We start from the raw sequence: 24,411 nt of genomic DNA on the forward strand, positions 1-24,411 counted from the left end.
CTGCTGCTGGCAAACAGCGGCACAATATGGCGGTAGAAGCGAACTCTGTTGCTTCACAGAGTCACTATAAGGAAAGGACTGTGTCCTGTTAAACTCCACAGGAATACACAGTAACTGCTGAGCAGATAGCAGCTTGTGGTCACGCAGTCCAGGAGGCAAACATACAATCTCCTCACCGGAGGAGCCGGTATTCTAGTGGCTTATTTCAGCCGGGGCCCTGTAACCAAACACACAATCTCCTCACCGGAGGTGCCGGTATTCTAGTGGCTTTTTTCAGCCGGGTCCCTGAATACACACAAGCGTGACCACACTGGCGCAAAACTCATGTCATGCATTGATACTAGCGCATGGCCGTGCGGCCATGCGAGCCTTATATAGCTGCAGCAAGTAAAAGACCTTCCTAGAAGGACCAATGAGAGACTGCCATACCTGAGCATGTGACCCCAGATCTCCACTGAGAGATCTTACCCTGGGCATGCTCAGTGTGTGAAAAGCAGGAGTTAGTCCTAGCAGTTATAGGACCTTCCTACCATGTGACCCTCGATCTCCACTGAGAGATCTTACTCAGGGCATGCTCAGAATGAGAAAAGCAGGACTTAGTCGCAGAAGCGTCTGCTCGCCGCTGCCCAGCACTGACTTCAATGGCAGAAGCAGGAAAGGCAGCAGTAACTCTTTGTACAGAGTGGGACTGAGCAAGACGCTTGGACTGACGTCTCCGCTGAGCAGGCTCAACTGCGGCAGGAGAGGAATGGGAGACTGCAGCGGAGATGGCCCGAGATTCCCCCTGTGCAGAGGCGGGAACTCGACCCCTAACATATGGTTTCATGAAAACAAAGCAGAATTGTTTGGTAGAAACAAAACTTGTTGCATTTGTAGGAGACAGAATGCTGAGTTGCATCCAAAGAACACCATACCTACTGTAAAGCATAGGGGTGGCAACATCATGCTTTGAGGCTGTTTCTCTACAAAGGGACCAGGATAACTGATCCGTGCATATGAAAGGCAACAAAGGAGTGGCTTTGTAAGAAGCATATGAGGGTCCTGGAGTGGCCTTGCCAGTCTCCAGATCTCAACCCCATAGAAAACCTTTGGAGGGACTTGAAAGTCTGTGTTGCCTGTGAGAGGTCCAAAATATCACTGCTCTAGAGGAGATCTGCATGGAAGAATGGGCCAACATACCACCAACAGTGTTTGCCAATCCTTTGAAGACTCTTACAGAAAACGTTTGACCTCTGTCATTGCCAACAAAGGATATGTAACAAAATATTGAGATGAACTTTTGTTAATGACCAAATTCTTATTTTCCACCATAATTTGAAAAATAAATGTTTCCAAATCAGACAAAGTGATTTTCTTGATTTGTTTTCTCAATTTTGACTCTCATAGTTGTGGTCTACCTATGATGTCAATTACAGGCCTCTCTCATCTTTTTAAGAGGGAGAACTTGCACAATTAGTGGCTGACTAAATACTTTTTTCTCCACAGTAGATAACAGATAGATAATAGATAGATAGATATTTTAAAAATAGAAGTGTAAATACTTTTTTATTATCAATTAACAAATATCAAGTGAATGAACAGAGGAGAAATCTATATCATATCAATAATTGCTGTGACCACTAGAGATGATCAAATCGTTCAAAATACAAATTCACCACATTCAATAAATTTTTGTTTTTAAAAATTGATTTGCCATGATTATCAATACTACAAAGCCTCCAATTGCTTTGAAAAGACGCGTGTAACACTCTGACGTCCCATAGGACTAAATCGAACAGATTTCCAGCTTCATGGCAACAGATTTTAACCTGGTAATAAGCAACCAGGCCATTCCATAACAACAGACTGACAGACATTTCATGTTTTTTTTTTAATTAAAAATTGGCAAAAATGTATCCCGCTTAGACTCATTTGTGATCACACATAACATCTACATTGTTAGACGTGGTATGTTTTCTTTTTACTTTTACACCACACTCTTCATTGCCATTTTGTCTTTTACCATACACTGTATAAAACACTATAATAACTTTTGACAAACTTTTCACACCCAACTATACAACACCCTGCTAGAAGGGACTGAGCAAAACACACAAGGTAGGTACAAATCCAAGAAGTCTAATCAACAAGTGGTCTCTGTATGGCTGTGGAGTGTACGGCTGTCATATTGGACAAAAACGCAAAAAATAAAACAGGTGGGCAAAACAGACAGGCACAGATATATGTCTCCAATTTATTAACAAAATTCGACCTCCCCTCCCTATAAGGAAATGAACAATTGTCAAATTTGTCTGGTAAAACAAACAACATGAAGAGTTAAATGTCTATTTTTTCCTTAACAAAATTTAAATCCCCTTCCTAAAAAAAGGCATACCAAAAATGCTAAGTAGGTACACATCCCAAAAACCAAAACCTGTAATAGTGTGCCGTATTGGTGGGGTGTGTTGGATGCAGTGTCGGACTGGGGTGGCAAGGGCCCACCAGTAACATTGATTTTGGGGGGGCCCCACTTTTCATTACACAACCCTTGTTCACAAATTTACCTATATCTCTATATGATAATACACTAGGTAGTTTGGTTACTGAATGAGGAGATGCTCCTTTTTCTCTGTACAGAGTGAGTCAAGTAAATTATGTCAAGTACTGCCCAAACAGTAGGTTGGGAGTCCAGATCTGTACAGGGGCCCACCGGGGGATGGTCCTGTTACCCTATGGGCCAGTCCGAGCCTGGTTGGATGTAAGGTTTAACTAGTAAAACAGATATGCAAATAAAGTGTTCATGGCTCACACATTATGAGGTACACGGTCACAGTTAAAGGGGGTTAGCGTTGGAGATTTTGACACTCGTAGATAGTTGCAAATTATTGTGCTTTATTTACATCTACAATCCACAGTTTAATGAATAACGGATTACTTCTACACCGGTGACACGCTATTCTCTGCGCACATGGTTTACATTTCCTTTCACCCCTGTATGAAAACAATCTATGTACCTGATGAAGGTCAGATATCTGGCCAAAACGTTATACATTAAATTGTGAGTTGCACAAGTACTGTAAATAAAGCATAATAATTTGCAACTTTCTATAAGTGCCAAGTTCTTTAGCACTATTTTATGGGATAGGGCCCTATTTGAGCACCAGACTATAATAGGAGTGCCGTATTTCTGTTCCACAGTTGAAGGTGTGGTCTGAAACTAATAGTGAATTCATACTGAACAAGCTACTATTTAATAAGCTAACCCCTTGTATAATGTACTGCAATTAAAAATTATATAGATAACTGTTCTCAATTTTGTTCTTTACAACAGCCGGCCAACAAATTTCACCTGAAATAAACCTGCAAATATTAAAAGTTAGACCAGGAACATCTGTGAGGATAAAATGTCCCATAGAGCCCAACACAAACCCTTTCTCACTAAAGTGGACTTTTGGCTTCGGGGAGAACCTTGCTCATCACCAACGTTACAAAAATAGAACTAAATTTAGCGAGGATAATATGGAAATTACTATCAGTAACTTGACAAAGGAAGATTCTGGGATTTACATCTGCCACATGGAAAGTAACTCAAAGGAAGAAAAATCTGGAGCCAGAATGGAAGTTATCCCAACACCAGATCCAGCAGGTAATATAATGATATAAGCCTTACAATGTTTATGGACCAGATTATAAGGAACATTTAGGAAGGAAGAAATGAGAAAAGTTAGGTTTGTGGGGTGTTCTCTAAAAAGATGTGTTTTTAAGACAGGCTTATCCAAATAGTTTCCTCAGAGAGGAAGAAGACTTGAACTCTAGGGCATCTTATTGGAAGAAGTAATCCTAAAAGTCAATATCAACCCTTTAATGAACTTTGCCACAATGTGTTAAGTATAAGAATACAAAACAGACCCTTCTTTAGCAGACTTGTGTTTTGGATTGTGTGTCCCTGATCAGTGCAAAGCCTCAAATGGAGGGTAAAAGTGGGAATATAATCTCCTTGTAGAGAGTGCCAAGCTGGCGTGAGGAGACATATAGGCCATGCAATGCTCGTCTGGGATGTTCGGGTTGATATTAACTTTTAGGATGGCGACATGGTGCTAGTGATCAGTTCCTTTGCCTCTCTGAAAAAGCTATTTGCATACTAAAATTCTCAGAACAGCATTGCTTGGGCAAAGTCTCCTTACACTGTGTTAGGAGTCGAGTTTCCTCTGCTGCACAGGGGGAATCTCGATCCGTGTCTGCTGCGGTCTCCCATTCGGTATCGGCCGCAGTGGGCTCTGCTCAGCGGAGACGTTGCTCCCAGCGTCTCGCTGGGGCTGATTCGGTGCATTGGGTCACTACTGCCTTTCCTGGCTTTCCTATGGTACCCTGCACTGATCTGCGGCGAGCGAGCCTCTCTGGGACTAAGTCCTTGTTTACTCACACTGAGCATGCCCAGGGCAAGGTCTCCCATTGGAGGTCGAGGGCCACATGTTCGGTCACATGCTCAGGTGCTGCAGTACATTCCATTGGTCCTTCTGGAAGGTCCTGAAAGGGCAAAACATGCTCAGGTACTGCAGCACTTTCCATTGGTCCTTCTGGAAGGTCCTGAAAGGGCAAAAACTTCAGTAGCAGCTTCCTGTGCTGCAACTATATAAACTGCGCATGACCGCACGGCCATGCGCTAGTATCGTCTTTTGCTATATGCTTTGCGCCAATGTGGTCATGTGTTTGTATGTGTTCAGGGACCCGGCTGAAATAAGCCCCTAGAATGCTGGCACCTCCGGCGAGGAGATTGTGTATAAGAGTGTTCAGGGACCCGGCTGAAATAAGCCCCTAGAATGCTGGTTCCTCCGGCGAGGAGATTGTGTATGCATGCATGACCACTCACTGCTCACATCTGGGTAGTTGGCCTGTGCCTCTGTGAAAGTCTAACAGGGCACAGAGCTCACCTCTCGCGGTTACTCTGTGAAGCTAACAGAGTTGGTATATACCGCCATATAGAGCCGCCATTATTTAGCAGCAGGTACTTTCCTGCACGGTGGATCCCGGGTTGCGAACGCACTAATTCCTTTTAATAAACAATATATTTGGTGCGTTCCGCCAACCCTAACAGTATACTAGCGCCAGGATCTGGCTAAGTAATGGCGGATGAACAGCGATTGCAGGGGTACATCCAGCTGCTGGAGGGCCGGTTGGAGTCTCTTGAGCGTGCAACCTCGGCGGTGGATGTTACCGCAATAGCTGTTCAGGCTGCTAGCGTGGCTGCAGCAGCTTTACCCACTGCCACCTCTGTCCCGACCCTATCTCACCTTCCTTTGCCTGAGAGATACTCTGGGGACAGTAAGTCCTGTAGGGGTTTCGTGAGCCAATGTGGTATACACCTCGAGCTTCTGGCTGCACGTTTCCCTACTGAGCGGGCAAAGGTGGGATTCATAATCTCTCTCCTGTCGGACAGAGCGTTGGAGTGGGCTACGCCGCTGTGGGAGCGCAACGATCATGTGGTGCGGAGTGTTCCTAGGTTTCTGGACACTCTGAAACAGGTCTTTTTAGGACCTCAAGTCACCCATGATACAGCGCTCCAACTGCTGGCTTTGACTCAGGGTTCAACCATGGTCAGCCATTTTGCTGTTCACTTCCGGACATTAGCGTCTGAGTTGGAATGGCCAGATAAAACCCTCATTCCCATATTTTGGAGGGGGCTGGCTGACCATGTGAAGGACGCTTTGGCCACTAGGGAGATTCCCGCCACACTGGAGGAGCTCATAGCCGTATCTACTCGTATTGACCTCCGTTTTAATGAGCGGAGGTTGGAGCGAGTCCAGTGTAGGCAGAGGTTTCGGCTGGCTCCCACCTTCGCCAAACCTTTGGAATCTCCAGTCCAGGCATCCGAGTCACATGAGACCTTAGAGGTGACACGAGCGGGATCCAAGTCTCAGTCTGCCCGTGCACATAAGGTCCGTCATGTTTGCCAGCAGTCAGGACACCTTGCCTCCAAGGGTCCTCAGCGGTCGGGGAAATGTCAGCGTCTAGTGGCAGTTGGAGGAGGTACACTAGACACGGCGACGTTTGCCTCAAAGTTGTCCTTCAAGGGGACAATTATCATAGGCCCATCCACTCTTATGGTCGAGCTATGCGTGGATTCTGGGGCAGAGGGTAACTTTATGTCCTCCGCTTTTGCCCAGCGTCACGCAATACCCTTGGTGATGCTCGCCAAGCCGGTAACCGTTCGAGTGGTAAATGGGTCAACACTACCTTCACAGATTACCCACCAAACCATTCCTTTCACGCTATGTGTGTCTCCATCACATCAGGAGATAATCTCCCTATTAGTCATTCCTGAGGCAATTGATGAGGTCCTGTTGGGGATACCATGGCTTCGCTACCATTCTCCTCATATTGAGTGGTCCTCTGGGAGAATTTTGGGTTGGAGTAAATCTTGCGAGGGTAGATTTCTGAGGGAGTGCATTCAGGTTGCTACTACACAGGTACTCGCAGATCTTTCCTCTCTCCCCAAGCACTATTGGCCCTATGCAGACGTGTTCTCCAAAAGAGCTGCGGAGACCCTTCCGCCTCACCGCCCCTATGACTGTCCTATTGACCTCTTGCCTGGTGCTGAGCCTCCCCGGGGTCGAGTCTATCCGTTATCTCTCCCGGAGACGGAGGCAATGTCCCAGTACATCCAGGAGAATCTGGCAAGAGGATTCATTAGGAAGTCAGTGTCACCGGCAGGGGCAGGGTTCTTCTTCGTACAGAAGAAGACTGGAGACTTACGTCCATGCATAGACTACAGGGGTCTTAACGCCATCACCATTAAGAACAAGTACCCACTACCCCTGATATCTGAGCTGTTTGATAGGCTACGGGGAGTGAGGGTATTTACAAAGTTAGATCTGTGGGGTGCTTACAACATGATTCGCATCCGTGAGGGGGATGAATGGATGACGGCTTTTAACACCAGGGATGGGCACTATGAATATCTGGTGATGCCCTTCGGGCTCTGTAATGCCCCAGCCATTTTCCAAGACTTTGTGAACGACATCTTCCGGGATATGCTCACCACCTCGGTCGTAGTCTATCTGGATGATATTCTCATCTTCTCTCCAGATATTGACTCCCATCGGAGAGATGTTCGCAAAGTCTTCGACCTCTTACGGGCAAACTCCCTCTATGCCAAGTTGGAGAAGTGTGTGTTTGAGCAGGAGTCCTTGCCTTTCCTTGGTTATATCATCTCTGCCCAGGGTTTGGCTATGGATCCTGCCAAGCTACAGGCTGAAATGGACTGGCAGGAACCCCATTCTCTTAAAGCGGTGCAGCGCTTTATGGGGTTCATTAATTACTATCGCCAGTTCATTCCACACTTCTCAACTTTGGTAGCTCCCTTGGTTGCCCTCACCAAGAAGGGAGCAAATCCCAAGTTGTGGTCAGAGGAGGTCTCCAGAGCCTTTCTCTCGATCAAGTCACACTTCGCTAGCGCTCCCATCCTACATCGCCCCGATGTTGATAAGCCATTTATCTTGGAGGTGGATGCCTCATCCGTTGGTGCTGGAGCAGCCCTTTTCCAAAAGGATGCTCAAGGTCGGAAGCATCCTTGCTTCTTCTTCTCCAAGACCTTCACACCAGCGGAGAGGAATTATTCCATCGGGGACAGGGAGTTGCTGGCCATGAAGTTGGCTTTTTCGGAGTGGAGACATCTCTTGGAGGGAGCTCGCTTTCCCTTCCAAGTCTTCACTGACCACAAGAACTTGGTGTATCTGCAAACGGCCCAGCGGCTGAATTCTCGCCAGGCTAGATGGTCCCTGTTCTTCTCCCGGTTCCATTTTACTCTCCATTTCCTCTCCGGGGAGAAGAACGTTCGTGCTGACGCTCTCTCCCGCTCCGTGGTGTCATCGGAGGAGGAGGAGCCTCGGCTTATTGTCCCTTCTGAGAGCCTGAGAACTGTAGCACCGGTTTCGCTAGAGTCTGTGCCCCCGGGGCAAGACTTCCGTACCAGCTAACTTGCGACCGGAGGTTCTCTCTTGTGCTCACTCCTCCAGAGTGGGTGGGCATTTTGGGACCAAGAGGACATCTGAGCTTCTGGCGAGAACATACTGGTGGCCGCATATGGCCCGAGATGTCAAGGACTATATTCAGGCGTGCATTTCTTGCGCCCAGAATCGGTCTCCTCGGCAACGGCCTGCTGGGTTGCTTTACCCTCTACAGACAGGCCCTGGGAGATGGTCGGGATGGACTTTGTGGTGGGCTTACCCAAGTCGCGTGGCTGCTCCATTATTTGGGTTGTCACCGACCATTTCTCCAAGATGGTGCATTTGGTGCCGCTTCCTCGGTTACCCTCAGCACGGGCCTTGGCGGTGTTGTTCATTAAACACGTTTTCCGATTGCATGGTATGCCTGATAAGATTGTCAGCGATCGGGGTCCCCAGTTCGCATCTCGGTTTTGGAGAGAGCTCTGCCGTTTACTCAGCATAGAGGTAAACCTCTCCTCTGCATGCCATCCTGAGACGAATGGGTTGGTGGAGAGAACCAACCAGACTCTGGTGACATATTTGCGACATTTCGTCTCTGCTAGGCAGGATGACTGGGCATCTTTGCTACCTTGGGCGGAATTTGCCCTGAACAACGCCGTAGCCGATTCCACTGGTCAAACTCATTTTCTCCTTAATTACGGCCAGCATCCGCGTGTCCCTGTGCCCATGCCCGTGTCATCCACCGATTCTAGGGTGGCAGACTGGGCGGTGGAGGCACGTGACATCTGGGACCGCACACAGGATGCCATCCGGGCCTCCAAGGAGAGAATGAGGGTTTCGGCTGATACACACCGGCGCCCCGCTCCGGTCTTTGCTCCTGGCGACTTAGTGTGGCTCTCCGCCCGTAACATCAGGCTGCGAGTTGAGTCCACTAAGTTTGCTCCTCACTACATTGGCCCGTTTAAGGTTCTGGAACAGGTCAACCCTGTGGTCTACCGTTTGGCTATTCCTCCACGCCTTGGTATCACCGATACTTTCCACGTTTCCCTCTTAAAGCCCGTTCATTTGTCCCGGTTTTCCGAGTCATCTGCTGGGACATCGGGTTCATCCACGGATGAGTTTGAGGTGAATGCTATTGTGGGGTGCAAGGTGGTACGTGGCAAGAAATTTTATCTGGTGGACTGGAAGGGTCACGGCCCAGAGGATAGAACCTGGGAGCCTGTGGAGCACATTCGGGCTCTGCTGCTTATCGCAGCTTTTGAGCGTAGTGAGGCTCAAGGAGGGGGGGCCCTAGGAGGGGGGTAATGTTAGGAGTCGAGTTTCCTCTGCTGTATTTCTGTTCCACAGTTGAAGGTGTGGTCTGAAACTAATAGTGAATTCATACTGAACAAGCTACTATTTAATAAGCTAACCCCTTTTATAATGTACTGCAATTAAAAATTATATAGATAACTGTTCTCAATTTTGTTCTTTACAACAGCCGGCCAACAAATTTCACCTGAAATAAACCTGCAAATATTAAAAGTTAGACCAGGAACATCTGTGAGGATAAAATGTCCCATAGAGCCCAACACAATGCCTTTCTCACTGAAGTGGACTTTTGGCTTCGGGGAGAACCTTGCTCATCACCAACGTTACAAAAATAGAACTAAATTTAGCGAGGATAATATGGAAATTACTATCAGTAACTTGACAAAGGAAGATTCTGGGATTTACATCTGCCACATGGAAAGTAACTCAAAGGAAGAAAAATCTGGAGCCAGAATGGAAGTTATCCCAACACTAGATCCAGCAGGTAATATAATGATATAAGCCTTACAATGTTTATGGACCAGATTATAAGGAACATTTAGGAAGGAAGAAATGAGAAAAGTTAGGTTTGTGGGGTGTTCTCTAAAAAGATGTGTTTTTAAGACAGGCTTATCCAAATAGTTTCCTCAGAGAGGAAGAAGACTTGAACTCTAGGGCATCTTATTGGAAGAAGTAATCCTAAAGTCAATATCAACCCTTTAATGAACTTTGCCACAATGTGTTAAGTATAAGAATACAAAACAGACCCTTCTTTAGCAGACTTGTGTTTTGGATTGTGTGTCCCTGATCAGTGCAAAGCCTTAAATGGAGGGTAAAAGTGGGAATATAATCTCCTTGTAGAGAGTGCCAAGCTGGCGTGAGGAGACATATAGGCCATGCAATGCTCGTCTGGGATGTTCGGGTTGATATTAACTTTTAGGATGGCGACATGGTGCTAGTGATCAGTTCCTTTGCCTCTCTGAAAAAGCTATTTGCATACTAAAATTCTCAGAACAGGATTGCTTGGGCAAAGTCTCCTTACACTGTGTTAGGAGTCGAGTTTCCTCTGCTACACAGGGGGAATCTCGATCCGTGTCTGCTGCGGTCTCCCATTCGGTATCGGCCGCAGTGGGCTCTGCTCAGCGGAGACGTCGCTCCCAGCATCTCGCTGGGGCTGATTCGGTGCATTGGGTCACTACTGCCTTTCCTGGCTTTCCTATGGTACCCTGCACTGATCTGCGGCGAGCGAGCCTCTCTGGGACTAAGTCCTTGTTTACTCACACTGAGCATGCCCAGGGCAAGGTCTCCCATTGGAGGTCGAGGGCCACATGTTCGGTCACATGCTCAGGTGCTGCAGTACATTCCATTGGTCCTTCTGGAAGGTCCTGAAAGGGCAAAACATGCTCAGGTACTGCAGCACTTTCCATTGGTCCTTCTGGAAGGTCCTGAAAGGGCAAAAACTTCAGTAGCAGCTTCCTGTGCTGCAACTATATAAACTGCGCATGACCGCACGGCCATGCGCTAGTATTGTCTTTTGCTATATGCTTTGCACCAATGTGGTCATGTGTTTGTATGTGTTCAGGGACCCGGCTGAAATAAGCCCCTAGAATGCTAGCACCTCCGGCGAGGAGATTGTGTATAAGAGTGTTCAGGGACCCGGCTGAAATAAGCCCCTAGAATGCTGGCTCCTCCGGCGAGGAAATTGTGTATGCATGCATGACCACTCACTGCTCACATCTGGGTAGTTGGCCTGTGCCTCTGTGAAAGTCTAACAGGGCACAGAGCTCACCTCTCGCGGTTACTCTATGATGCTAACAGAGTTGGTATATACCGCCATATAGAGCCGCCATTATTTAGCAGCAGGTGCTTTCCTGCACGGTGGATCCCGGGTTGCGAATGCACTAATTCCTTTTAATAAACAATATATTTGGTGCGTTCCGCCAACCCTAACACACTTGGAGTCTTCTTATGCCAGTTCTACAAGGAGAAAAGTTCCCCTTTAAGCAGTGTAAAACATGATTAAAAGGTGTATACAGGGACTCCACCAGTTTCACTGGGGCAGTGAATTCCAGAGTATTGACACTGCTCAGCAAAAGTCTTGGAGAAGAGAGTGGGTGGTCATAGAAATGAACAGGAGCCGTCATAAGATACCTACTTGTGGCACCAGATTCAACTGTAGAAGTAATTCCTCAGGGAAAGATTACCACCATAATCCAAAATAAAAACACGCTAAGACTTCATCTCATGCAGTGCGAATTTGGAGGCACATGTGTAGAATTGGTCAATAGAGAGCTCACGATGCTCCCCACAACATTGCCAATAACATTGACGCCCATAGCAGTGCCTATATTTGCTGTGAGACACAAAGCAGTAGATTGTCTCTTCGGAGAGGAAGATGACTAGAACTCTACTACCACCTATTGGAAGTAGCAATCCTAACAGTTAATATCGACACTCTAACGAGCCTTGTCACATGACACCACAGATTTTTTTTATTGATTGAAATAAATGACATGATTACATATTTGGAATTAGTATCTTTTCTCACCATGTTATCATTGCTGTTCTCATAGTGTAAACCCCTGAACAAATATTTTTTTCCAATACTGGATTCTGTGACAAATGTTGATAAAGAATTGTTATTATTATCAGTTGTCATTAAGGTCTTTTTAGGGTACATCCAGTTCCTGATGCACCTGATGCACCTCATTCAAAGTTACGTATTTGTCCTATTTAATAGATTCAATATTCATAAATAGTGATGGGTGAACCCTTCAATGTTCGACATCGGCAGGTTTGCCCGAGTTTTTCTGTAAAGTTCGAGTTCGGGGCCAGAGATGACACAAACTTGCGTCCGAACCCCGAACTTGGACTTTACAGATATTGGATGGGGCGGGAGGGGGCAGCTGCCGGAACACTACGGAAAAAGGTGAAGACTGCCGAGTGCAGTGAATACCGCGGACCCGGAAGCAGATGCGTCCGGAAGACAGCAGGACGGGAGGACGCGTTTGCTTATCCCTATTCATAAACATTTGCTGTCTAGTATATTACTCACTGATCTCAGTCATTTTAGGTTGGTAGACCACCAGAAGGAGTAGTGAGACTTACAGGATAGGCAATGCTTCCTGGGAAAAAGAGTTTGCAAATAAGCTTTCCTCTGGGAGGAAGTTTATGGGCTCTCTAGTAACACCTATTGGAAGAAGTTGACTTACTAGTCAATGTCCTGCATGACTCAGGATGCTTAGTCAAACCAACGTTCAAGAACATTTGAACCTCATTGTCCTGAAGATAATAGGGCTGCTTGAGCATACAAAACTAAGAAGAATACTTTGTAAATAAATACAATCCTTCAGGATTTTTTTTCAGAGCTGTTCTATATTCTAATTTTAACCAACTTCTTTTTTAGATACTGATGAAAATCAAACTTGTTTCACCATTTACGTCATCATTGGGCTGCAGACATGCATTATAATTATTCTCCTTATTGTGCTTATTACATGCCGGTTCTCAGGTATGTTGCTTTCATTCGGCAGGTCCAGCATCACTAGATTTGTATGACTTCAGTTACTACCAGTTGTGGTCTTCTGCACACTACTCCTTTCATGGAAGAGTCTCATAGTGTGAATCTTAGAAGGAAGGCATTCTCCTTGCGGACATAGTGAGCCATTAGAGTAAGGATATGGGCACACAGTGCCTTTTAGGTGCTGGCCTACCGGCTGAGTTTTGGTAGAAGAAGACGGTTCCGGAAAGCCTTGGCGATGTTGTTTCTAAAGCATCTTCTTTAACATTTTTTTTATTTCATATACAAACAGAAGTCGTCCGAAAAATGGACAGATCGCTTCTTATAGCTGCTTCACTACTTTCCAACCTTGAGGTGGTTGAAGAAACTCAAAAAGACTTAAAGTATGCACAGCAATGTTGCTTTGGCATTGCAGCACATATTTTAAAAAATATTTTTCGCATTTTTAAGCACATTTTCAGGTGGATTCCTAAGCCACTTGGAAGGAAGAATACTACTTCTCCAAAAAGGTATCAACTACTGAGGACTTTCAATTCTAAATATTTTACTTCTCCACAGACAGTTGATGTCCAACCTTTTACAAAGCTTTCAACACAAATTGGGTTCTCACCCATCTGTTGATATTCTGGGACTTGTTGACCCCCATCAGTACATGTGAGGTGCCCTTGTAGTGTCCATTGCTAAGCACTGGTTTCCTAGTATATTTGATATCTCTAACTGTACAGGTAAGCCGCCTATAGGAGGCACTTTATAGACAGTTTTGTCCCTTTCTCTTCCCTTTCCCTTAGTGAGGAGAGGTATTTTGTACATTTCAGTTTGTGAGCATTTTCTTGGTAGCTACAATTAAAGAAAAGTTCAAGAAAGTGAAGTGTGTGACTACAATGATATGATCAAACAATGTCTGGCCGCAGAAAAAATGCTCAAAATGGTGTAAAATAGTAATAGAAGTAATATTCACCTTACTGATCTCTAATCACCCTATCACTATTTTACTATTTTGGTGCAGAAAGCTTTGTACTTCTTGCTCTGTGTGGAAAGACATGTGACTTAAGCACTGTAGTCCAACACTGGCTGCAGCGGTTACAGGTCTGTCCAAATGGCACAGGCAATACAGAAACCAGTAAGGACCATAACAGGAGTTTTGGGGCATCAATAAGGTGGGTATTACTTCTTTCTACTGTTGACTAAGCGTTCTCGGATATAGTGTTATCCCAGCATGCTCTGGTCTGATCTGGGTTTTGCGGGGGCTGGAATAATATGTTCGAGTCCACGCGGCTGTCTGACAGCTGTGGGGGGCTTGAACGCTTGAACATATTGTTTGAGCCCCAGCAATATTCGGTTCACATCCGAGCATCCTCAGTCATCACTAAAGTTCTTTCATGATTTTGCCACTCTGAAAATCTTTTTTTTATTTTGACTAGTTGGACAACCCCTTTAAAGATACTTTTTTTTAATGAATATTTGTGCATTTATCACTTGACCTCTGTGACCATGTCCGGCAGAACAGACAATTTACGAACCACATTATCCTCGTGTGAAACCACTGATATCGCTCTTCAACTGTATAATAATATTAGACATTATAATAAAATAATAATACTTTTTTGTATTTTTTTTTTATTTTTAGGGCACTCGGGGCAAAAAATCAAAGTGAGTAAATAGGATCTCCTCAATCAGCCATACTGTACATGTGTAAGGAACTTGGCAGCAAGTTTCTAATTACCGTGTGGTGCCATCAAAAAGGAGTAGACACTTTACATAGCTCTGATTATCTTTGTCATGCACTTATATTTCAGGTCCATTAGTGGCAGAAATACTATATGTATCAAGTTTCTACCCTGGCTTATAGGGAGACCCTCAACTATTATCTTACATTTCCTAAAGGGTTATTCTGCTCACTTCTGCATCAGGACGTGAACGACACCGATGATATTGTGTATACAGATATGTGCCTGGACCCCATGTGTATGCAATTTTTGTGTGCATGATGACTCGCATAGGTGGATAACACCTACCAATCGTGCACATGTCTCATTGGCTTCTATAGAGGCAATGCTATCCTGATGTGGAAATGAGTGGCACCAGAATAACCTTTGAAAAATAGTTTTGGCTAAGCTGAAATGGGTTTTATGGGATTTTCATATTAATTATTATTATTATTTATTTATATAGCACCATTGATTTCATGGTACTGTACATGAGAAGGGGTTACATACAAATTACAGATATCATTTACAGTAAGCAAACTAACAATTGCAGACTGATACAGAGGGGCGAGGACCCTGCCCTTGCGGGCTTACATTCTACAGAATGGTGGGGATGGAGACAATAGGTTGAGGGTTGCAGGAGTTCCGGTGTTGGTGAGGCGGTAGCTTCGGTAGTGGTGAGGAGGCAGCGGGGTCAGTACAGGCTGTAGGCTTTCCTAAAGAGGTGGGTTTTCAGGTTTCGTCTGAAGGATCCGAATGTGGTTGATAGTCGGACGTGTTGGGGCAAAGAATTCCAGAGGATGGGGGATATTCAGGAGAAGTCTTCAAGGCAGTTGGTTGAGGAGGGAATAAGTGTGGAGGAGAGAAGGAGGTCTTGGGAGGACCAGATATATATATATATATGGATGGCTTTGTAGGTCAGTATTAGTAATTTGAACTGGATATGCTGAGGGAATGGGAGCCTGAGAAGAGATTTTCAGAGGGGGGAAGCGGAGGAGAAGCGAGGAGAGAGATGAATTAGTCGGGCAGCAGAGTTAAGGATGGACTGGAGAGATGCAATGGTGTAAGCAGGGAGGCTGCAGAAAAGGATGTTGCAGTAGACAAGGCAGGAGATGATGACGGCATGCACAAGCATTTTAGTAGATTGATGGTTGAGGAAAGGACAGATTCTGGAGATATTTTTGAACTGGAGGCGACAGGAGGTGGAAAGTGCTTGGATGTGAGGTTTGAAGGACAGGGCAGAGTCAAGGATTACTTCGAGGCAGCGGACTTCCGGTACGGGGGAAAGCATGATGTCGTTAATTGCAATTGGTAGGTAAGGTAAGGAAGATCTATTAGATGGAGGAAAGATGATGAGTTCAGATTTGTCCACATTGAGTTTGAGGAAGCGAGAGGTGAAGAAGGAGGATATGGCTGATAGACGATAGACACTCCGGGATTCTGGACAGCAGAGCGGTGATATCTGGGCCAGAAAGGTAGATCTGAGTGTCATCAGCATAAAGGTGGTACTGGATTCCATGGGACTTTATGAGTTGTCCCAGGCCAAGTGTATAGATTGAGAAGAGTAAGGGTCCTAAAACAGAGCCTTGGGGGACTCCAACAGAGAGAGGGTGGGATGAAGAGGTAGTGTGGGAGTGGGAGACGCTGAATGTGTGGTTGGAAAGGTATGAGGAGATCGAGGATAGGACGAGGTCTTTGATGCCAAAGGAGGAGAGGATCGGTGGTAGGAGGCAGTGGTCAACTGTGTCAAAAGCAGAGGACAGGTCTAGAAGGAGGAGTACAGAGTATTGTCTGTTAGCTTTGGCTGTAAGTAGGTTGTTAGTAATTTTGGTCAGGGCTGTCTCAGTTGAGTGATGGAGGCAGAAACCAGATTGTAGATTGCCAAAGGGCAAGTTAAATGAAAGGTGGGAGGAAAGTTCAGTGTACGCGTGCTGTCCCCAGGAGTTTGGAAGCGAATGGGAGCAGCGATATTGGGCGAAAGCTGGACATAGCAGTTGGATCAAGGGTTGGCTTTTTAAGGATAGGCGTGATTGTGGCATGTTTGAAAGCACCCCCTGACGAAGGCTGACGCCGAAACGCGCGTCGGGAGTGGCACATCAAGGAGACGGTAGCATCCCAGGTAACACCTGCTCCAGGCTCACTACCATAAGATATTAAGTTATGTATGATCTACCATTTGTAATGTCGTGACATACGCCCGGATCTAGGTAGAAGGCACCTGCATTCACATCTCTTTTATCAGTGTAATTATTGGCCGCACATTTGCATTTTATTTATTCATATTTTGGCCTAACTTTTTTTGCACTGGTTGCACCTTATACTGGTGTATCCATATATACACACATTTTATGGCATTTGGTATATTTCTGTGTGCACTTTAGCCCATTGAGTATCTTTGGCCTTTTTTAAGTGTACCGCCATGTATTGCACTTCTTTTTTCTTGTGCATCTATTTAATTTTATATTTTGTGTGTATTTATAGCTTTTCAGTTCTGTGGTGTCACATATATATATACATATGTTTATTTTTCCATTTTGTACCACGTCATTATTTTATCATAGCAGTACTGTTTATTGCTCCGTCTTCCTGGTATTGTGCCTCTTTTTGGTTTTCTTTCCCCCCTATCATTTAGTGTATTTATTTATAAATAAAATTATTTGCATTACTGTTTGGGCATTAGTTCATTTTTTTTGTTCTCTCTTCCTTTGTTTAAGGAGGAGTACAGAGTATTGTCTGTTAGCTTTGGCTGTAAGTAGGTTGTTAGTAATTTTGGTCAGGGCTGTCTCAGTTGAGTGATGGAGGCAGAAACCAGATTGTAGATTGTCAAAGGGCAAGTTAAATAAAAGATGGGAGGAAAGTTCAGTGTACGCGTGCTGTCCCCAGGAGTTTGGAAGCGAATGGGAGCAGCGATATTGGGCGAAAGCTGGACATAGCAGTTGGATCAAGGGTTGGCTTTTTAAGGATAGGCGTGATTGTGGCATGTTTGAAAGCAGAAGGGAAGGTGCCAGAAGTTAGTGATAGGTTGAAGAGGTGACTTAAGGATGGGATAAGTGTGGTGGTGAGGTTGGGAAGGAGGTGGGATGGGGTCGAGTGCACAGGTGGTGAGGTGTGATTTGGAGAGGAGACAGTTAAGACCCTCTTAAGTGATGTTTGAGAGGGAGGTTATGGGGTTTGGGCATTGGTCTGGTGTACAAAGGGGTTGTGGTGGTTGAACAATGAAGACTTGCCTTGTTTGGTCGATCTTATTTTTAAAGTGTGTAGCAAAGTCCTCAGCAGAGATGAGGGAGGTTGGAGGGGGCAGTGGGGGGCTGATGAGGGAGTTAAAGGTTTTGAATAACTGTTTGGGGTTGTAGGATAAGGAAGATACGAGGGTTGTGAAGTAGGCCTGTTTAGCAGAGGTGAGAGCAGATTTAAAAGCGAGTGTTGCCTGCTTGAATGCAGTGAAGTTGTCTTGCGAATGTGTTTTCTTCCAATGCCGCTCGGCAACCCTGGACACTTGCCAGTGATTTTTAGTGGTTTTATTGTGCAAGGGTTGTCTATTGATATGTCGCACTCTGCCATGAACGACAGGGGCAACCGTGTCAATAGCTGATGCAAGAGTGGCATTGTAGAAAGCAGCGGCACTGTCTGTGTTGTGTAGTGAGAATATGGATGCCAGTGGTAGGATAGACTCAGAGAGTGTGTGGGCATCTAGGTGTGCAAGGTTTCTGCGGGGGTGTGCATGTTCCTGGACATGGGTGACCGGTGAGGAGGACAGGGATGGGAAGGTGAGCAGATGGTGGTCGGATAGAGGGAGAGGGGAGGTGGTGAAGTTAGATAGAGAGCAGAGACAGGTGAAGACCAGGTCTAGTGTATGTCTGTCTGTGTGGGTGGCTGCGGAGGACCACTGAGTAAGTCCAAAAGATGAAGTAAGGGACAGAAGTTTGGAGGCTGTTGACTGAAGGGTATCAGTGGAGATGTTGAAGTAACCCATGATGATGATGGGAATGTCAGCAGAGAGAAAGTAAAGAAGCCAGGTGGAGAATTGGTCAATAAAGGCAGTGGCCGGGCCCGGAGGTCAGTATATGACGGCAACTTGGAGGTTGGAGGGAGAGTAGATGCAGACAGAGTTGACTTCAAAAGAGGGGAGGATAAAGGAGGGTAGAGGTGGGATTGGGTTAAAGGTGCAGTTTGAAGAAAGGAGAAGACCCACTCCTCCACCATGTCTGTTGCCGGGGCGAGGGGTGTGGATGAAGTGAAGGCTGCCGTAGCACAGCGCAGCAGGGGAGGTGGTGTCAGAGGGTGTTAGCCATGTTTCTGTGAGGCCGTGGAAGGCAAGCTTGTGAGAGAGAAAAAAGGTCATAAATCATATGAAGCTTATTGCAGATTGAAGGGGCATTCCAAAGTGCTCCAGAGAGACGGAGTAGGGGGGTGGGCGTCAGGGGTGCGGGTTTTAAGATGGAAAGATTGCGGTAGTTGATATTAGATAGTGAGCAGTAGGAGGGGGTAGTAATGGGAGGTATGAGCTGTGGGGGTCCAGGGTTGGGAGATATGTCGTCAGCAGTGAGGAGAAGCAGAAGCAGAGAATGGGAGAGCAGTTGGGAGAGGGAGAGTGGCTGGCTTGTTTTATGTTTTATTAGGACAGATTTGAGGTTGAGAAGAAGCTCAGCAGAGGACAGGTGGGTAAGTAAGAGGGAAAGGGAGATGATTATTTGGTTAGAGGGTGCTGGGGTTTGTGGATAGCAAAGGAGAGAGAGGATTAGTGGAGCAAACACTGTAAGGGCGTATTTAAACATGGTGAAGGAGTTAGATGGGTTAATACAAAAGCTAGATCCAAGTAATAAGAAGTGCTTATTCAGCAGACATACCCAAAAGAGACAGATACATAGAGTGGAGTCCTGACTCCTGCCGTGACTATCTGCCATTGAAATAATGGCACTTCACAATACTTAGCTGCCATGATACTTTGCTGTCGGGAGATGCGTGCCTCACCCGCACGCGTGCCCCCCTAGAATGCTACTAAATTTATAGGACTAAGTAGAGGATCAGATGCCAGGGATTGTGGTACCTTATTTGGGATAAATTAGTAATTGGCCAACACACCAGGGGAGGTTACATGATCAAAGGCGCTGAGCCTGGCTACAACCATATGCTGCAGGGGCGGACACAAGCAGCAATGGGCCCCTGTGCAGGAAATACATTCGGGGCCCCCCTCATGCATGTACACTGTATATAAAATACCGATAATAACATATGTGTATACACAGCAGTATACACACACATACTAGCCCTATATATACACACACAGCAGTATACAGACACATACTAGCCCTATATATACACACACACACACACACAGCAGTATACACACACATACTAGCCCTATATATACACACACAGCAGTATACACACACAGCAGTATACACACATATACTAGCCCTATATATATATACACACACACAGCAGTATACACACACAGCAGTATACACACATACACTAGCCCTATATATATACACACACACAGCAGTATACACACACAGCAGTATACACACATATACTAGCCCTATATATATACACACACACACACAGCAGTATACACACACAGCAGTATACACACACATACTAGCCCTATATATATATACACACACAGCAGTATACACACACAGCAGTATACACACATATACTAGCCCTATATACAGGTCCTTCTCAAAAAATTAGCATATAGTGTTAAATTTCATTATTTACCATAATGTAATGATTACAATTAAACTTTCATATATTATAGATTCATTATCCACCAACTGAAATTTGTCAGGTCTTTTATTGTTTTAATACTGATGATTTTGGCATACAACTCCTGATAACCCAAAAAACCTGTCTCAATAAATTAGCATATTTCACCCATCCAATCAAATAAAAGTGTTTTTTAATAACAAACAAAAAAACCATCAAATAATAATGTTCAGTTATGCACTCAATACTTGGTCGGGAATCCTTTGGCAGAAATGACTGCTTCAATGCGGCGTGGCATGGAGGCAATCAGCCTGTGACACTGCTGAGATGTTATGGAGGCCCAGGATGCTTCAATAGCGGCCTTAAGCTCATCCAGAGTGTTGGGTCTTGCGTCTCTCAACTTTCTCTTCACAATATCCCACAGATTCTCTATGGGGTTCAGGTCAGGAGAGTTGGCAGGCCAATTGAGCACAGTAATACCATGGTCAGTAAACCATTTACCAGTGGTTTTGGCACTGTGAGCAGGTGCCAGGTCGTGCTGAAAAATGAAATCTTCATCTCCATAAAGCATTTCAGCCGATGGAAGCATGAAGTGCTCCAAAATCTCCTGATAGCTAGCTGCATTGACCCTGCCCTTGATGAAACACAGTGGACCAACACCAGCAGCTGACATGGCACCCTACACCATCACTGACTGTGGGTACTTGACACTGGACTTCAGGCATTTTGGCATTTCCTTCTCCCCAGTCTTCCTCCAGACTCTGGCACCTTGATTTCCGAATGACATGCAAAATTTGCTTTCATCAGAAAAAAGTACTTGGGACCACTTAGCAACAGTCCAGTGCTGCTTCTCTGTAGCCCAGGTCAGGCGCCTCTGCCGCTGTTTATGGTTCAAAAGTGGCTTTACCTGGGGAATGCGGCACCTGTAGCCCATTTCCTGCACACGCCTGTGCACGGTGGCTCTGGATGTTTCCACACCAGACTCAGTCCACTGCTTCCTCAGGTTCCCCAAGGTCTGGAATCGGTCCTTCTCCACAATCTTCCTCAGGGTCCGGTCTCCTCTTCTCGTTGTACAGCGTTTTCTGCCACATTGTTTCCTTCCAACAGACTTACCATTGAGGTGCCTTGATACAGCACTCTGGGAACAGCCTATTTGTTGAGAAATTTCTTTCTGGGTCTTACCCTCTTGCTTGAGGGTGTCAATGATGGCCTTCTTGACATCTGTCAGGTCGCTAGTCTTACCCATGATGGGGATTTTGAGTAATGAACCAGGCAGGGAGTTTATAAAAGCCTCAGGTATCTTTTGCATGTGTTTAGAGTTAATTAGTTGATTCAGAAGATTAGGGTAATAGGTCGTTTAGAGAACCTTTTCTTGATATGCTAATTTATTGAGACAGGTTTTTTGGGTTATCAGGAGTTGTATGCTAAAATCATCAGTGTTAAAACAATAAAAGACCTGACAAATTTCAGTTGGTGGATAATGAATCTATAATATATGAAAGTTTAATTGTAATCATTACATTATGGTAAATAATGAAATTTAACACTATATGCTAATTTTTTGAGAAGGACCTGTATATACACACACACAGCAGTATACACACACATACTAGCCCTATATATATATACACACACAGCAGTATACACACACAGCAGTATACACAGATATACTAGCCCTATATATACACACACATACTAGCCCTATATGTACACACACACAGCAGTATACACACATATACTAGCCCTATATATATACATACACACACACACACAGCAGTATACACACACATACTAGCCCTATATATACACACACACAGCAGTATAGACACACAGCAGTATACACACATATACTAGCCCTATATATATACACACACAGCAGTATACACACACAGCAGTATACACACATATACTAGCCCTATATATACACACACATACTAGCCCTATATGTACACACACACAGCAGTATACACACTAGCCCTATATATACACACACAGCAGTATACACACTAGCAGTATACACACACAGCAGTATACACACACATATACTAGCCCTATATATACACACACAGCAGTATACACACATACTAGTCCTATATATATATATATATATATATATATACACACACACACGCACACACACCAGCTATATATATATACACACACAGCAGGATACACACACACACTAGCAATATATATACACACAGCAGTACACACACACACTAGCTATATATACACACACACACACACTGGCAATATATATACACATAGCAGTATACACACACACACACACACACACACTAGATAGATCAACATCCATCACATGGAATATGTACAGTACCTACAGAGAGTGCAGTTGCAGGGAGCTGGTCAGGCCCAGGGGAAATGAGCAGGGGAGACATGGAGCCTGTCCAGACTGTCAGCTCTCATCCCTGCAGACTCCTGGCGGGCCAGGCCTTCTCCTATCTCCTACCTAGAGTAGTAATTCCTCCTCCCCTCCCCCTATTTTCATGTGTATCCACTATCCCAGTCCTGCCGATCACTGTCACTGGGGCTCTGGGAAGAATGTGTACCTGCACAGCAGCGAGTCAGAGACGCATCTTCAGTGACTCCCTCACTCCTCTTCCAGGGTCTGCCGCCCCTCACCACACTGCACCAGTGACAGCCGGACAGCAGCGTAATGTCTGCTAACAGGAGAGGTCAGGCAGGGGGCCCCTTTTGACCGTCATATCATGTGTGCAGCAGAGCGGGCCCCCTGCTTCTCCTGTTATCAGTAATCCTGCCGCCGGCTGTCATTCACCGCCCTGCTTTCTCGGTCCTTCAGGGGCCCCCTCCGGCTCTGGGCCCCGGTGCAGTTGCACAGGTTGAACCGGCGGTATGTCCGCCCATGATATGCTGTAACACCTTGCACCAGATAGTATCTCGTGACACCAACATGGATGTACAATAAGTAAGTATTGAATACAATGCAACAAATGAATTTAGCAAACATTCAGCAGGCACTGTTATATACCATTAAAGGAAATGTTGCAGGATGATAGGCAGCAGATGACAGCAAGCCAAAATTGTACCATTAAAGGAATTGTTGCAGGATGATGGGCAGCAGATGACAGCAAGCAGAGATTGTACCAGTGTGAGGAGAGGAGATGGATGTTAATTCCTGATATTAATGTTAATTCCCAATCCAATATTAATGGCTCATCCATAGAGAATAGGATTTATGGATTGTTTGATGGTCCAACTTCTCTAACACAACTGATCAGATATTAATGACCACAGCTCTGTGGTCTGCTCCTGGAATTCAGTTCCTTTACTTAAAAGGGTTTTCCAGCCTGTGAATACATTTCTGCATTCACTCCATGTATTTGCAGATTTCTGAGTTCTGACGGAGTGCAATATACCAACTGTCAAGATTCCCCTCTTTTGCCTGCTCAAACTGTAGTCGCTGACCACAATAATGTGACTTTTATGCTAGCAGTCACATGCCAGCTAGCAACATTTTCTGCTTCTATTATTGTTCTATTGAAAGAAGCAGAGAATAGACTAGTTGACATGGGACTGCCAGTGTGCAGTGTGGGGATGTGACAATTGCTCTGAGCAGATTTTATCACCTTTTCAGTCCCCCTGGTTCTGTACAGAAGGGGTATTTATAATGCAAACTAGGGCCACTTTCCGGGTCACATATTTTGATAGTGACGGCTTTGAGTTATATTCTTATTGTGACATGATCCGTTCTCTGAATGAACAGCAAAAGGAAGAGGTGGAAACTCAAGAAATTTTCTACGCTGAAGTCTCTACAACTCGACTCAATCAACAACCTAGGAAGAAGGGAACAGAGGAGACAACCACATATGCAGCTATAAAGCCTCGGGAGTGAGAAGAAATCCTCTATAGCTGCTTACTGTAGGCTACATTGTTGAGCCTCGGCCTTCCTAAACGACCATGTGGACCAACATTTGTGATAGATATGGAAGCACAGATATTAAACTGTATTGCTGTAGACTATGACTGAGACTCATAGATTGTATAGAAAACACCATACCTTCATTAGAAATTTTACCAAAATGTTATCACGAAAACTCAAAAAGGTTCAGCCACAGTCCTGAGCTGACCATCTGATAAATCATTCACTGTCCACTCAAACAAGGTGACTGCTGTACCGTAAAAACAAAGAAACATAAGGGAGATAGAGATGGTGGTAAGAATCCAGCCATCAAAACAGGTAATCTGACATAACCCCTCTCCTCAGGACACCTTCTTA

At 45.2% G+C, this 24,411-nt stretch overlaps 1 long non-coding RNA gene across 1 annotated transcript; it reads left to right on the plus strand.

Annotated features, from left to right (window-relative positions):
* The first annotated feature begins 12,619 nt into the window (after window positions 1-12,619).
* Window positions 12,620-24,142, plus strand: LOC138667153 (uncharacterized). Its single transcript, XR_011318619.1, has 3 exons — window positions 12,620-12,726; window positions 14,363-14,385; window positions 23,899-24,142. It is a non-coding gene; the product is annotated as an uncharacterized lncRNA (long non-coding RNA).
* The last annotated feature ends 269 nt before the right edge of the window (window positions 24,143-24,411 follow it).

Source organism: Ranitomeya imitator, chromosome 2 (genome assembly GCF_032444005.1).
Source record: "Ranitomeya imitator isolate aRanImi1 chromosome 2, aRanImi1.pri, whole genome shotgun sequence".
NCBI classification, from domain to species: Eukaryota; Metazoa; Chordata; class Amphibia; order Anura; family Dendrobatidae; genus Ranitomeya; species Ranitomeya imitator.